This window comes from Aegilops tauschii, chromosome 2 (assembly GCF_002575655.3).
Source record: "Aegilops tauschii subsp. strangulata cultivar AL8/78 chromosome 2, Aet v6.0, whole genome shotgun sequence".
Classification (NCBI taxonomy): Eukaryota; Viridiplantae; Streptophyta; class Magnoliopsida; order Poales; family Poaceae; genus Aegilops; species Aegilops tauschii.
In genome coordinates, this window is record NC_053036.3 from 401324002 (window position 1) to 401340794 (window position 16793).

Sequence of the window (16793 nt, forward strand, 5' to 3'; positions counted from 1 at the left end):
ATCCCGACTTGTGGGGGAATCATAGTCTCCATCATCCTTTCCTCACTTGGGACAATGCTCTAAAAATGATGATCATTACACTTTTATTTTCTTACAACTCAACAATTACAACTCAATACTTAGAACAAAATATGACTCTATGTGAATGCCTCCGGCGGTGTACCGGGATATGCAATGAATCAAGAGTGACATGTACGAAAGAATTATGAATGGTGGCTTTGCCACAAATACAATGTCAACTACATGATCATGCAAAGCAATATGACAATGATGGAGCGTGTCATAATAAACGGAACGGTGGTAAGTTGCATGGCAATATATCTCGGAATGGCTATGGAAATGCCATGATAGGTAGGTATGGTGGCTGTTTTGAGGAAGGTATATGGTGGGTGTATGATACCGGCGAAAAGTGCGCGGTATTAGAGAGGCTAGCAATGGTGGAAGGAAGAAGAGTGCGTATAATCCATGGACTCAACATTAGTCATAAATAACTCATATACTTATTGCAAAAATCTACAAGTTATCAAAGCAAAGTATTACGCGCATGCTCCTAGGGGATAGATTGGTAGAAAAGGCCATCGCTCGTCCGCGACCGCCACTCATAAGGAAGACAATCAATAAATAAATCATGCTCCGACTTCATCACATAACAGTTCACCATACGTGCATGCTACGGGAATCACAAACTTTAACACAAGTATTTCTCAAATTCACAACTACTCAACTAGCACAACTTTGATATCACTACCTCCATGTCTCAAAACAATCATCAAGCATCAAACTTCTCTTAGTATTCAACACACTCATAAAAAAGTTTTTACTATTCTTGAATACCTAGCATATTAGGATTATTTAAGAAAATTACCATGCTATTTAAGACTCTCAAAATAATCTAAGTGAAGCATGAGAGATCAATAGTTTTTTTAAAACAAATCCACCACCGTGCTCTAAAAGATATAAGTGAAGTACAAGAGCAAAAACTATATAACTCAAAAGATATAAGTGAAGCACATAGAGTATTCTAATAATTTCCGAATCATGTGTGTCTCTCTCAAAAGGTGTGTACAGCAAGGATGATTGTGGTAAACTAAAAAGCAAAGACTCAAATCATACAAGACGCTCCAAGCAAAACACATATCATGTGGTGAATAAAAATATAGGTCCAAGTAAAGTTACCGATGGAAGTAGACGAAAGAGGGGATGCCTTCCGGGGCATCCCCAAGCTTTGGCTTTTAGGTGTCCTTAGATTATCTTGGGGGTGCCATGGGCATCCCCAAGCTTAGGCTCTTGCCACTCCTTGTTCCATAATCCATCAAATCTTTCACCCAAAACTTGAAAACTTCACAACACAAAACTTAACAGAAAATCTCATGAGCTCCGTTAGCGAAACAAAACAAAAGACCACTTCAAGGTACTGTAATGAACTCATTATTTATTTATATTGGTGTTAAACCTACTGTATTCCAACTTCTCTATGGTTTATAACTATTTTATTAGCCATAGATTCATCAAAATAAGCAAACAACACACGAAAAACAGAATCTGTCAAAAACAGAACAGTCTGTAGTAATCTGTAACTAACGCAAACTTCTGGAACTCCACAAAATAAGCCAAAATAGGACGACCTAGACAATTTGTTTATTGATCAGCAGCAATTGGAATCAATATTTTATCACGTTCTGGTGATTTTTAACAATTATTTTCGTGAACAGAAAGTTTCTGGAAATTACAGCAAGATCAAATAACTATCATCCAAGAAGATCCTATAGGTTTAACTTGGCACAAACACTAATTAAAACATAAAAACACATTTAACCAGAGGCTAGATCAAAGATTTATTCCTAAACAGAAGCAAAAAGCAAAAAAAATAAAAATAAAATTGGGTTGCCTCCCAACAAGCGCTATCATTTAACGCCCCTAGTTAGGCATAAAAGCAAGGATAGATCTAGGTATTGCCATAATAATAGGATAGATCATTAAAGCTCATTTCATACTCTCTACGTTCGGCAGCAAGCTTTATTTGTGGCAAGCAAAAGTAATCAAAAGGGCTAAATTTAATGGGACAAAATTCCCCAAGATCAACCTTAGGAGGTATAGGTTCCTCCTTCGGCCCTTCATAATGCACAACAAATTCATCATTATAGGCATTCTTTTGACAGAACTTGGTGAGCCTATATTCGAGAGAATATCCTAGCTCATTATTTCGAATAGCAAAATCATCATTAAGTTCAGAAATTCTATCAACTAGAACATTGGTAGGGACCTTTTTTCTAAGGTTTTCATTGAAAGCAACATAGTCTAGAGATTGAAAACGCATTATTTCTTCTTGATCAAGGAGGATAGCCTCTATGGGAGGACGGCCAGCGTCCACCCTATAATGCGCAAATATTTCTTTGGCCTCTTTTATTATAAATATGAACTCATGAGCCAAAACTATAGTAGCGGCACGCTTAACAGAAGAGTGCTCTATATTAGAAAATTCTAAGAAAATCCTTTGTATGCAAGGGTGCAAGTGCATAAATTGCCTTTCAAGTTCAACTATAAGCATGGCAATAGCGTCCGCAATACTACTAGTTCTATGAAGAATAGAACTGCCCATAGGAGGCAAAGCACCGACACAAGTAAAGAAATCTTGAATAACCCCTTTTCCAATAATATTACCACTACCAATTCGGAATTTCTTTGTATGTAAGATAGGGGGTTCTTCAGCAGGAGCATCAGAATTTTCCATGTTATTACTATTGTCCATATTGACAATAGTTTCCCCAATTTCAGACATAACGGCAGAAAGTGCGAGGAGCAAAAAAGAAGAACGAGGGAGGCAAACGGAAAAGAGAGGGCAAATAAAACGGCAAGGGTGAACTGGGGGAGAGGAAAACGAGAGGCAAATGGCAAATAATGTAATGCGGGAGATAAGGGTTTGTGATGGGTACTTGGTATGTTGACTTTTGCGTAGACCTCCCCGGCAACGGCGCCAGAAATACTTCTTGCTACCTCTTGAGCACTGCGTTGGTTTTCCCTTGAAGAGGAAAAGGTGATGCAGCAAAGTAGCGTAAGTATTTCCCTTAGTTTTTGAGAACCAATGTATCAATCCAGTAGGAGGCTACGCGCGAGTCCCTCGTACCTACACAAACAAATAAATCCTCGCAACCAACGCGATAAGGGGTTGTCAATCCCTACACGGTCACTTACGAGAGTGAGATCTGATAGATATGATAAGATAATATTTTTGGTATTTTTATAATAAAGATGCAAAGTAAAATAAAAGCAACGGAAATAGCTAAGTGTTGGAAGATTAATATGATGGAAGATAGACCCGGGGGCCATAGGTTTCACTAGTGGCTTCTCTCAAGAGCATAAGTATTTTACGGTGGGTGAACAAATTACTGTTGAGCAATTGACATAATTGAGCATAGTTATGGGAATATCTAGGTATGATCATGTATATAGGCACACGTCCGAGACAAGTAGACCGACTCCTGCCTGCATCTACTACTATTACTCCACACATCGACCGCTATCCAGCATGCATCTAGAGTATTAAGTTCATAAGAACAGAGTGACGCCTTAAGCAAGATGACATGATGTAGAGGGATAAATTCATGCAATATGATAAAAACCCATCTTGTTATCCTCGATGGCAACAATACAATGCGTGCCTTGCTGCCCCTACTGTCACTGGGAAAGGACACCGCAAGATTGAACCCAAAGCTAAGCACTTCTCCCATTGCAAGAAAGATCAATCTAGTAGGCCAAACCAAACTGATAATTCAAAGAGACTTGCAAAGATAACCAATCATACATAAAAGAATTCAGAAGATTCAAATATTGTTCATAGATAAACTTGATCATAAACCCACAATTCATCGGTCTCAACAAACACACCGCAAAAGAAGATTACATCGAATAGATCTCCACAAGAGAGGGGGAGAACATTGTATTGAGATCCAAAAAGAGAGAAGAAGTCATCTAGCTAATAACTATGGACCCGAAGGTCTGAGATAAACTACTGACACTTCATCGGAGAGGCTATGGTGTTGATGTAGAAGCCCTCCGTGATCGATGCCCCTTCCGGCAGAGCTCCGGAACAGACCCCAAGATGGGATCTCGTGGGTACAGAAGGTTGCAGCGGTGGAATTAGGTTTTTGGCTCTGTATCTGATCGTTTGGGGGTACGTAGGTATATATAGGAGGAAGGAGTACGTCGGTGGAGCAACATGGGGCCCACGAGGGTGGAGGGCGCGCCTGGGGGGGTAGGCGCGCCCCCTACCTCGTGGCTTTCTGGAAGCTTCCTTGACGTAGGGTCCAAGTCTCCTGGATCATGTTCGTTCCGAAAATCACGTTCCCGAAGGTTTCATTCCGTTTGGACTCCGTTTAATATTCTTTTTCTGCAAAACTCTGAAATAGGCAAAAAAACAGCAATTCTGGGCTGGGCCTCCGGTTAATAGGTTAGTCCCAAAAATAATATTAAAGTGAATAATAAAGCTCAATAATGTCCAAAACAGAAGATAATATAGCATGGAGCAATCAAAAATTATAGATACGTTGGAGACGTATCAGTCAGCTCCGTGTGCGAAACGACATACGTACACTGCCTTCTCCCGCCTTAATTTTTTTACACAGCCAGATTAGACCAAATAGAAGTATCGTGCTAAATTATGCAATTATTCCGTGTTCGTTTGGCCTTTTTATACATTAATTGAGTTTCTGGGTATTTAGTGTGCATAATTCAAATTTGAACTACAAGCACGTGCTCCATTGCACCAAAGTTGTTTGAAAAATCACATGTGTGTTCTTGGGTGAATTTCTAGGTCCCATGCAAGAGATGGGAGTGAAATTCAAACATCTGGGCGTCGTGGCTCGGCCGGAACATTGAGAAACTTGGTTTTTTAATTCCTGTAATTCCAAAACACGGCTGAAAATCATGAAACTTGGCATGGTCTCATGACATGGCAGCAACATGTTACGGTAATTATTTTGGCCGAATTGGGACAAGATTTGGTGTAGGCTTCTTGCAAACCAGAGCTTCCTGAAAAAGGCTCCTGGTTCCGGGAGGGAACATGTCACCTTCGTGCGCGAAACGACATACGTACACTGCCTTCTCCCGCCTTAATTTTTTTACACAGCCAGATTAGACCAAATAGAAGTATCGTGCTAAATTTTGGAATTATTCCGTGTTCGTTTGGCCTTTTTTATACATTAATTGAGCTTCTGCACATTTAATGTGTATAATTCAATTTTGAACTACAAGCACGTGCTCCAGTGCACCAAAGTTGTTTGAAAAATCACATGTGTGTCCTTGGGTGAATTTATAGGTCCCATGCAAGAGATGGGAGTGAAATTCAAACATCTGGGCGTCATGGCTCAGCCGGAAAGATTGAGAAACTTGGTTTTTTAATTCCTGTAATTCCAAAACACGCCTGAAAATCATGGAACTTGGCATGGTCTCATGACATGGCACCAACATGCTGCGGTAATTTTTTTGGCCGAATTGGGACAAACTTTGGTGTAAGCTTCTTGCAAACCGGAGCTTCCTCAAGAAGGCTCGTGGTTCCGAGAGGGAACGTGTCATCTCCGTGTGCGAAACGACATACGTACACTGCCTTCTCCCGCCTTAATTTTTTTACACAGCCAGATTAGACCAAATAGAAGTACCTTTGCTAAATTTGGAATTACTCCGGGCTCGTTTCGCCTTTTTTATACATTAATTGAGTTTTTGGGCATTTAATGTGCATAATTCAAATTTGAACTACAAGCACAGGCTCCAGTGCACCAAAGTTGTTTGAAAAATCACATGTGTGTCCTTGGGTAATTTCTAGGTCCCATGCAAAAGATGGGAGTGAAATTCAAACATCTAGGCGTCGTGGCTCGACCGAACAGATTGAGAAACTTGGTTTTTTAATTCCTGTAATTCCATAACACGCCTGAAAATCATGAAACTTGGCATGGTGTTATGGCATGGCACCAACATGCTGCGGTAATTTTTTTGGCCGAATTGGGACAAGCTTTGGTGTAGGCTTCTTGCAAACCGGAGCTTACCTCAAGAAGGCTCGTGGTTCCGAGAGGGAACGTGTCACCTCCTTGTACGAAACGACATACATACACTGCCTTCTCCCGCCTTAATTTTTTTACACAAGCAATTAGACCAAATAGAAGTACCGTGCTAAATTTTGGAATTATTCCGGGCTCGTTTCGCCTTTTTTATAGATTAATTGAGTTTCTGGGCATTTAATGTGCATAATTCAAATTTGAACAACAAGCACATGCTCCAGTGCACCAAAGTTGTTTGAAAAATCACATGTGTGTCCTTGGGTAATTTCTAGGTCCCATGCAAGAGATGGGAGTGAAATTCAAACATCTGGGCGTCGTGGCTCGGCCGGAAAGATTGAGAAACTTCGTTTTTTAATTCCTGTAATTCCAAAACATGCCTGAAAATCATGAAACTTGGCATGGTGTCATGACATGGCAGCAACATGTTGCGGTAATTTTTTTGGCTGAATTGGGACAAGCTTTGGTGTAAGCTTCTTGCAACCCGGAGCTTCGCTCAAGAAGGCTCGTGGTTCCGGGAGGGAACGTGTCACCTTCGTGCGCGAAACGACATACGTACACCGCCTTCTCCCGCCTTAATTTTTTTACACAGCTAGATTAGACCAAATAGAAGTATCGTGCTAAAGTTTGGAATTATTCCGGTTTCGTTTGGCCTTTTTTACACATTAATTGAGTTTCTGGGCGTTTAACGTGCATAATTCAAATTTGAACTACAAGCACATGCTCCAGTACACCAAAGTTGTTTGAAAAATCACATGTGTGTCCTTGGGTGAATTTCTAGGTCCCATGCAAGAGATGGGAGTGAAATTCAAACATTTGGGCGTCGTGGCTCGGCCGGAAAGATTGAAAAACTTAGTTTTTTAATTCCTGTAATTCCAAAACACGCCTGAAAATCATGAAACTTTGCATGGTCTCATAACATGGCACCAACATGATGTGGTAATTTTTTTGCCCGATTTGCAAAGGCCCACACATTAACAATCAACAAAGTCATTTTGGAACAAGTGCTGTCACGTTACAAATCGGAAACACAAGTATTATTGAAACCGTGGGCGTTCGACTTACCAATTACGTGCGGCCACGCGTCTCTTTTTTTATTGGCTAGGAGGTACCGTGCGGGGTAGTTATTTGAGTACGGGAGGCGTGCGATCAGACCCCTGCGCGTGCTCATCGGGAGGAGAACCCTTTGACCGCTACCCGCCGCGCACCTCCCTCCCAACGTCTCCATTAATGGCGCCCGAGCACCTGTTCTACGGCGTGGCTATATGTCTCATTGGACTGAGATTTAAGAGAGAAAAATGAAAATCTGAAAAGAAAGTTTTGCACGGATCTTGATGTAAGATCCGACAAACCTATATAGCATCGACTGCGACTTATAGCAAGCATGATGAATATAAGGACGATGACAGTGGATAATAATTGTCTTACATATTTAGAAACATAATTAAAAAAACCACATGCGGCAACGCCCAAAATACACAAGGGCAAAAGAAGAAGGAAGACAACGATCTGGCTCACTAATCTCTACTTTCTTGATGCGTTGCTGCAGGCCACGGGAACTAGTCTCCGCGGCGAGCGGCGATGAGCTCTTTCTTGTCCTCAAGATGCTGCTTGAGAGCATCCACGGATTCCTCCACCAGCCTTCTGCGCTCGATGTTCAGCATGGCATTCTCATCCATGAGTTTCTCGACGATGACGCCGGTCCTCTTCAACAAGGCAGTGGTCTGCTCCTGCTGCTCCGCACTTCCGACGATCTTCGCCCTCAGCAGGTCACGCTCGGCCCAGAGCTTCGCATTGCTCCCATTTAGTTGCCGGATGACGTCGGTAGACTGTTCAAATGAGGCTTTCAGGTCATCCTGCAACCTCTCCCGCCTGGAGATCTGATCCATCTGCCTAAGGACGAGGGCACACATGCGCCTGTAAGAGTCCTCGCCTGCCCGCAAGGCATTTTCCCAGGCCACCGCGGCAAGGGAGGACATCTCTGCTGCATTCGCGGCGCGGCGGGGCATCTCTTCTTCTTCCGCGGCGGCCGGACCAGTCTGCTGCATCGACGGCGCTAAGAAGTTGAGGAGGAATATGCAGTCATCTTGGAGTAGTAATATTTATAACCGCGTAGTAATACGCTCCTAAGTGGGAAACCGTTTAGGTTTTGATCGGTGTGAACAAGTTTGCAATTTGGAATGTGACGAGATGCGGCCTTCCTGTTTTTTTAAAAAAATTGTGACGGGGCGCATGCTCAAACTTTACTGACGGTTATAAGTGCGGCACTATCCCCGAAAGGCATAACGTGGGCACGTACGCCTTCTCGGCCGCGTACGTGGCGTTTGCATCATAGGATGCACCGCAATAGGCAATGTCAGCACACGTCTTGTTCCAACAACCGTGCGCGCTCGTTATTATCATCGCGCACGCTTCTTTTAATTAGAATGGGTCTGCCCGTCTAGCGCACACACGTTGATCTATCTAACTGTTTCAGTTTGTTGTGGCTAATCGCAAACAGTTCATCCATGTAAAGTGTATGCCATCAATCGCAGATAATTTGATCTGGCTTACCCATTTCTGTTCTGTTGCCTAATCGCAAACAGTTAATCCTTCTGAAGCGTATGCCCTCAATCACACACACCTTGATCTGGCTGACCGTTTCTTTTGTGTTGCCTAATCACAAACAGTTCATCCGAGTGAACCGTATGTTGTATATCACACACACTTTCATCTGGCTGTCCGTTTCTTTTGTGTTGCCTAATCACAAACAGTTCATCCGAGTGAACTGTATGCTCTATATCACACACGCCTTCATCAGGCTGCCTGTTTCTTTTGTTCCACCTCATCACAAACAGTTCATTGAACTGAACCGTATGCCCTGAATCGCACACGCAACTAAAATCTGAACCGTGTTTGATACATCCTCCATTGCAAACGTTTTGCACCTTTTTTGACGGATTTTTTACACCCCATTTGTGATTGATGCATCGCACACAGTTTCATGAAAGGGTCTCTGATCGTAGTGTCGCCACGAACGCAGATATAGATGGACAACAGCCAGGCAGAATGTAGATAGCTCGTCACTTTGGCATCATTGCAGCCGACATCCTTATGGCCGCGCGCGAGATCACTACATCATTAGCATGGACTCGCTACAGCATTAGCATGTCCATGTTGTTGACCTGATGAGATTTTTTCATTGCACTGTTATAACATAAGGACTAGAACAACTATCAATATAAATTGATGCTTTTTTGTAGGTTTCCGAGAATTATAATTTACGTTTTGTAAATATATAATTTTTTTAAATAGGTGTACTGCACCATTACAAAAGTTTGTAATGAACATGTCCATAATAATTATTGTATCTTTTATTTGACAGCAGAGAAATATTTTTAAAAAATTGATGATTGTTTGGGCTAGACATACCAAGACAAACACTTTAGGAAACAAGAGTCTGAACTTTTTGTGCATTTTCCCATTGATCTTCACTGTACTAAAATTAGAATTTGAACTCCAGCTTTCTTTGATAGAACATGGTAAATCCATGTTGTCTGTTTTTTTAACCAGAAAACTGAGCAAGATTGCTCGCTAAAGGCCGCATATTTTTTCATATAGTAAGACAAGTGAAAGATAATATATAAAGGCCCATTGGAGAAAGAATTAGCAAAACTGAAACAAAAACATATGTTACCAGAACGGAAAGCAATGGTTTTTCAAACTTTTGGGTGAGAGCATGGTGCTCTAATCCGATTTTGCATATATCTAAAACTCCACGGGCGACCTGAACTGATGCATAACAGTATGAGTGCAGAATTCTTATAAGCATAAGAAAATACGTAGAGTGCACATATAATTTTCCAGGATTTCCTCGATGTTCTGCACATTAAAGTTGATGTACTGAAAATAACGCAAAATTTGAACTGTAAATCAAGTAAAAGCTGAGCTCTTGTATAGTTCAAGTAATTGTTTTGTAATTATATGTGTTAACCATGTGCTACACACAATGAACTAATACATTTTTTATTAGCGAATTGTAGTAATATAGGTACTAGAACTTCTAGTAGTATATATATACAGCGTGTCATAAGAAAATAACATGCATGATCTCCACAAGACCATACACTCCAACCAGCCACAATCATGCGAACATCCCACTCTCTCATATCTTGAGAACATAAATACTAGTCATGCATGATCTCCACAATACCGATAAATTGAGCTGTTTCAATAACACAAATTGAACTTTTTCTATGATTACATTTTAACTGATGATAAAATACATAGTGAATGATACACTTATTGTATGATTTCTTGCAAAACCATGGAAGTATACTCTGATCACATCCATTCCGCGACTTTGTTTCCAGAGAGTGGAAGAATTTAGGACAATGCAAATATTTATCTATAATTTGGCCATTTTAGTGTGGTCTGAACTGAACATACCTGATCAGTGATTTTCCAGAGCCATGAAAGGAGTTGGAGGAGGCAGCGATGGGGAACAAAGGGTTCACGACGACGCATCTGGGAGCTTGAGGGATGGAGGCGCATGGGGGCTGGTGGGACGCTGCACCGGCAGCTAGCAGTGATGGTGGTTGTTGCTCGCAGTGGTGGTGGCTGTCGCATGGCTTCCCGGGAACGCGGCGACCGGGGATGGTCTGGAACTCTTTCCTGAACATCTTAGGTCAGAACACATATATTTTGTTATCTTTTTTATATAGACAAAACTTCCAAGTTTTCTCTAAGACACTCGTTGAACTTTTAACTTCCTAAAAGTTGAACTATGTATGGATTCATTAAACTTCCAACCAAAATCAGACGAGCATCACAAATGCTACCAGCAACAGTTCAGAATCAGCGAGAACACAAGTTTAGTAACATTGTCAGTTCAGCAGTACACACAAGCAAACATGGCTGAATCATCAATTTAGAGATGAGATCTTTATTGTGGCTTCAATTTTGATAGTAGTATACCGGTTGTTTTAAGAAACAAGAAACATGAACAAAAAAACAAGTCTAGCTCCGTGTCAGCATTTCAACAAACATGTGTAGAGGTATATAAAAGAAATTGAATTAACAACAATATATCATATGAACTTGTGGGAGCACATTTTATTTTTTTTCACTGCATTTTTCCCACAACTTGTTGCAACAAAGCACCATCTTTTGGGAGCACAATGGTTTGCAGAATCATGGCAGCTGGGACTAAATTGTACTGCTGTGAATCAAAACTTCAGAGACAACTAAACTATACTGCTATGCAATCAAAATTACAGCTGCAAGCTAGCTAGGATACATGATTCCAGAAATGTCCCCCAACATGTACTAGGCAGTTTCAGAACCTGTACTGACAATGAACTATGGATCGACGGCTAGAGGCGGAGGAGCTCGACCCCGGCGAGTCTCACAGCCCTGCCACGTCGGCCAGATTCGCACCGTTCGACCCGCAGGAGGAAACAGGTGGAGGCGGCTAACGGAGCTGGCAGAGGATGGCGGTTGGCGGTGCCAGGAGCCAGAGAGGTTGGGGACTAGGCGTCGTGGGGATCTGGGGAGATAGGAGCGTGCGGCGCCGGGATCCAGGGAGGAGGTAGTGCCAGGATCCAGGGAGGTTGGAGGTTGGGGCCGGGCGGCGCCAGGATGGGTCTGGGGTACTTAGAAAATCTTGGCACGCTTTTAACATGAGGCACCTTCTCCCTGATGTTGAATAGAAGAATGTAGATAAAGTAACAATTCAATTTTTTTCTAAAATAAGAATTGAACTGAATAAAAATTAGATATTGAACTAAACTAAAATAAGAAACTAGACTAAATTAAAATTAGAAATGAAATTTCACTAGAATTTGAAATTGAACTGAAATAAAATAAGAACTTTTCTTACATATCCTGACTTGAACTTTTCCCCTAGTGAATTTTTTGTTGATATTTTTGTGTTCTTTATTTTCTACTTTCTTGCCTCTGGACTTTCTCGTAGTGCAAAATTTGTATGCCACAATTAAAACAGACAGATGTATACGTGAAGTTTGTAGCAGCGGAGATCTGAACTTATGTGCTTATCAAATTTGTGCTTTAATAACCTTTTTCGTAGATTCAAAACAAAAAAAAACAACCACATGGACCAACACATTTGGAGGGAGAAACTATAGACGTACATCATGGGGTAGCAAATAATATGAACTCCAGGCACAACATTTTTTTAACTTCTTTTTGTATCTCGCAAACTGAAAATAAGAAGAAAGCAAATTAGAACACAAAGTAAGAAGAATGCAGAGCACCAGTGCTTGTGCGGCATGGATCCGTCATCGCTTTTGCATCCTAGTTCCAGCCAGTATGAGCTAGCACCTCCTGGATCGAGCTGTAGTAATGCAACACAACGCATCAGAGAGATAAAAAGGTGAGTAGCAGCATGTACAGGAAGGGTAGAAAGCAACTACAGCACATGAGCATCCACGGGCAGAGAGAGATGCAGCAACGGCTGGAAATACGCATTGTCAATGGACGGATGGTAGCCTGCTTTGTCGGGAAAAGACGGTAGCCCTCACCGTCAGGCACCGGCGATGGGGCGCGGCAGTGCTCGGGGGTCCCGGGGCAACACGACGCAGGTTGGCGGGCTAGGCGTCGGGGTGGCGACCGCGACGACTGTACTAACAGACTGAATAAGAAGTTCCGAACTGGGAGCAAAGACCATTGGAAACATATTTACAATTTTACATTATATGATAAAAAACAAACTTAAAATACCATGCTAAAATTTCAAAATCTTCAGAGTTGGGTACCTATAACTGAACCGACGACCCATTTTTCTTGCAACGGAGTACCACAATACTAACTAGTGGCCTGACTATAATCAAATAGAACTCATGGACTAAGCCCTTGCAACCACCTAAGCAAGTAAACAACTAGCTGCAAATCTCACTACCTGAACCCACACCGTCAACTCATCTCTGCTCTATCAGCTCACAGTTTTAGAGAGAAAATAGGTGAACTATACACAGATTTACATTGCACAAGAACAAGATCCATAAAACTACAACTAATCAAGACAAACGTGGGATTTGACATTGGGAAATCACACACCCACATCTCACAGACATGAGAATGGGGATCTGTCACTCCCTTGTTCTATCTCCTCTCACTTCCTTCATACACACACGCAAACAGAGAGAGGATGAGAGGAAGGCAACTGAATCGGATCCAGGGAAAAGAGCATGGGTGGCCTGCACGCAGCTCTTCTCATGACCAGCGGCGGAGCGTGCAATTGTACTGCCGCAACGACTCAGTGCCTGCCATGGCGTGGCAGCCGCAGGTGGCGTGCGCGAGGGAGGAGCGGCCGGCGGCGCGGGTGATATGGCCGTGGGAGGGAGTTTAGGGCGGTGGCGGCGCGCTGGTGGGAGGGGGGGTCGGGGCAGCGGTGGCGGCGCGCTAGTGGGAGGGGCTTGGGGTGGCGGCGCCGCGCTGGTGGGAGGGGGATCGGGGCGGCGGCGCCGCGCTGGTGAGAGGGGCATGGGGGCGACGACGGCGCGATGGTGGGAAGGCGATCGGGGCGGCGGCGGCTCGCTAGTGGGAGGGGCTTGGGGGCGGCGGCGACGCGCTGGTGGGAGGGGGCTCGGGGCGGCGGCGACGCGCTGGTGGGAGAGGGCTCGGGCGACATCGGGAGGTTAGGGAAGCTGGGCGGTGGGGTGGGCTTCTCTTGCGATCGCCTCCGAGGGTAACAGAATATTATTCTGTTATATATATATATATATATATATATATTAAATTTTATTTACAAGCAGTGGTGGTTACCACATACTCCTTCATTAGCCTCCACGTGTCCCCGAACGTAGCAGCGAGGCAACCAGGTGCACTGGGTATCGATTGTGGGCAGAACCCTCTAACCCGCTAGGTGCCGTAAGTACTTTGAAGTTGGAAAAAGCAATCCCTGCTTTTTAGGTGGAAAGGTACTTATCCTAAAAAATAATTAATTAGTTCGGTAGTAGCGCACCTCCCGTCAACAACCTTATAATCTTTCGCCTAATCACCCGGCCGTTTGGATGGATAATAGGTTCCTAGCTTATACATCAAGTACGTATTATTCATGCACACCGAGCATGCAGCTAATTTTTTTTAAATAATACATTTTTTTTATTAAATTACAGAAATATTACGCTGGAAAAAGAATTTTCAAAAATAATACACCGTCGGCCCGCTGCAGGCCGACTGAGCCCAGTCAGCCCACAGCAGGCCGACTGGTGGCCCATCAGCTTGCTGCTGGCCGATTGGGCTGTCGGCCACCAGATCAAGCCCAGTCGGCCTGTAGTTGGCCGACAGGGTCCAGTCGGCCTGCAGTTGGCCGATAGGCCTGCAGTGGGCCGACTAGGCTCAGTTGGTCTGCTGTGGGCCGACTGGTGCATGCCATCATTTTTTTCCGAATGACGCTGGTTTTTTTGTAAAACTATGACGTATTCCGCACAACCATTTCCCGCCATATGTTCCCGCCACCCGTTTCCCGCCACCCATTTCCCGCCACCCATTTCCCGCCAACCCGTTTCCCGCCACCCATTTCCCGCCAACCGTTTCCTGCCACCCGTTTCCCGCCACCCATTTCCCGCCAACCCTTTCCCGCCAATACCGCAGTCGTTCTTTCCCGCCATTTTCTCCTCTCTACCTATAAAACCCCCTTCAGACGGAGGTGGATAAGCATTGCAGTGTAGTGTAGTTGAAATGTCCCATTATCCTTTCGATCGTAGTTTTCACCTTGGGATGAGCAGGACTCTTCTGAGGCTAGCTACCGATTTCAGGATGGATAATAGGATAGTTCCATGGGACGAACTCACCGATAGCGACACCATAATGAATGAGTTGGCTCACCAATTACGTAGGTCTGGGTGGCCTGAAAGGACCTATGAGGAGGTACGTAAAGAACTTCTTAGGTTGCATGACAGGTGGAAGAAGGTAGTGGTGCCGAAGAGTGAAACTTTCAGAAGGATTGCAGCAAATAATCCATGTTTATGGACTGAGGAGAGCGAGGACGAAGATGATATCTTCATGCCGCCGCTTCCGGGTTCTGCATCGTCGAAGGGCAAGAGTTCTTCATCATCGAAGGGCAAGGTTTCTGCATCGTCGAAGGGCAAGAGTTCTTCATCGTCGAAGGGCAAGAGTTCTGCATCGATCGAGGATGACGATGATGACTTCATGTAGTTTTTATGCTGTATGTTGTGAGTTCAGTTACGTACCATTTAATTTAGATGTAGTTCTATCTAATTGTTTGTAATGTCTCGTTGTATGAATATTATGTTCTATCTAAATATGATCTTGTAGTTCCGATAACAGAGTACTAAAATAGAGTAGGCATATGTCTCGTACATAAGTACATAGTCATTTGTCTCATACATAGAATAGACATAAGTCTCACACAGAAATAGATGGTAATGTCTCTACTGATAGATAGAAGCGTCAGTGACGACGTCTGGCCTGGCGGAGAGGCGGATCTCGAATGACAAATTCATCACATATAACTCGGTTTCCTGTAGCAATGCAACTCAACAACCCTTTTCCATTCCCATTCGCTCAGCATTTCTTGAATCTTGCCATCATCAGTTATGTCAATCAATTTTCTTTCCCCAGGGCCATCTGACTGCTTCCTGCTGACGTAGTACACAAAATCGTCTTCCTTCAACCCTTGCTTCAACATGAATTTAGTCTTCAACCAATCAAAAGTGAGGTCCACTTCACTAACTTGCACAACACTTGGAGAAAAGCCTTGGACATGAACAATAGGGCTAAGCACCCACTGAGTACCCTTAGCCATCTGCAACACACAAATCGCATTGAGTACCTAACCTACCCCTTAATATCCCCACTAACAAATATTAGACATGTATATATTACCAAGCTATATATTACAGAATATTAACGGAGCAACTAATACAATTCACCCACCTACAAGTATATTACGAATATTTGCCGTAGCAACTACAAATATTGACAGATTAATATATTTGACTGGACTGCCTATATTACGGACCTTTTTTCTGGACTACTACATATACTGACACTCCTAAATACTTGACATCCACATATAGGACGGATTATTACCGGAGCAACTACACATTTTTACACAACTAATTAGTTGACATCTAAATATATTAACAAATACTACCGGAGCACCTACGAAAAATAAAATGTGGGCTGAAATATACCCTTGAAGCGTGCGTGCGAACGAAGAACGACGAACAGCGGCCACCAAACTGCCGGTGCTCCGGCTCCAACGAAGAACGACGAACAACAGCTTCACCTCCACCACACTGCCCCAACTTCGCCAACACCACACTGCAATGCTTATCCACCTCTGTCTGAAGGGGGTTTTATAGGTAGAGAGGAGAAAATGGCGGGAAAGAACGACTGCGGTATGGCGGGAAAGGGTTGGCGGGAAATGGGAGGAGGGAAACGGGTGGCGGGAAATAGGAGGAGGGAAACGGGTGGCGGGAAACGGGTGGCGGGAAACGGGTGGCGGGAAATGGGAGGAGGGAAACGGGTGGCGGGAAAAAGTTGGCGCGAACATATGGCGGGAAAGGGTTCTTCATCATCGAAGGGCAAGGTTTCTGCATCGATCGAGGATGACGATGATGACTTCATGTAGTTTTTATGCTGTATGTTGTGAGTTCAGTTACGTACCATTTAATTTAGATGTAGTTCTATCTAATTGTTTGTAATGTCTCGTTGTATGAATATTATGTTCTATCTAAATATGATCTTGTAGTTCCGATAACAGAGTACTAAAATAGA

At 43.3% G+C, this 16793-nt stretch overlaps 1 long non-coding RNA gene across 1 annotated transcript; it reads right to left on the reverse strand.

The window, feature by feature from the left end:
- Positions 1-12104: 12104 nt before the first annotated feature.
- Positions 12105-12784, reverse strand: LOC141041703 (uncharacterized). The gene is made up of 2 exons (XR_012202871.1): positions 12569-12784; positions 12105-12381 (listed from the first exon to the last, which is right to left on the reverse strand). It is a non-coding gene; the product is annotated as an uncharacterized lncRNA (long non-coding RNA).
- Positions 12785-16793: the final 4009 nt, after the last annotated feature.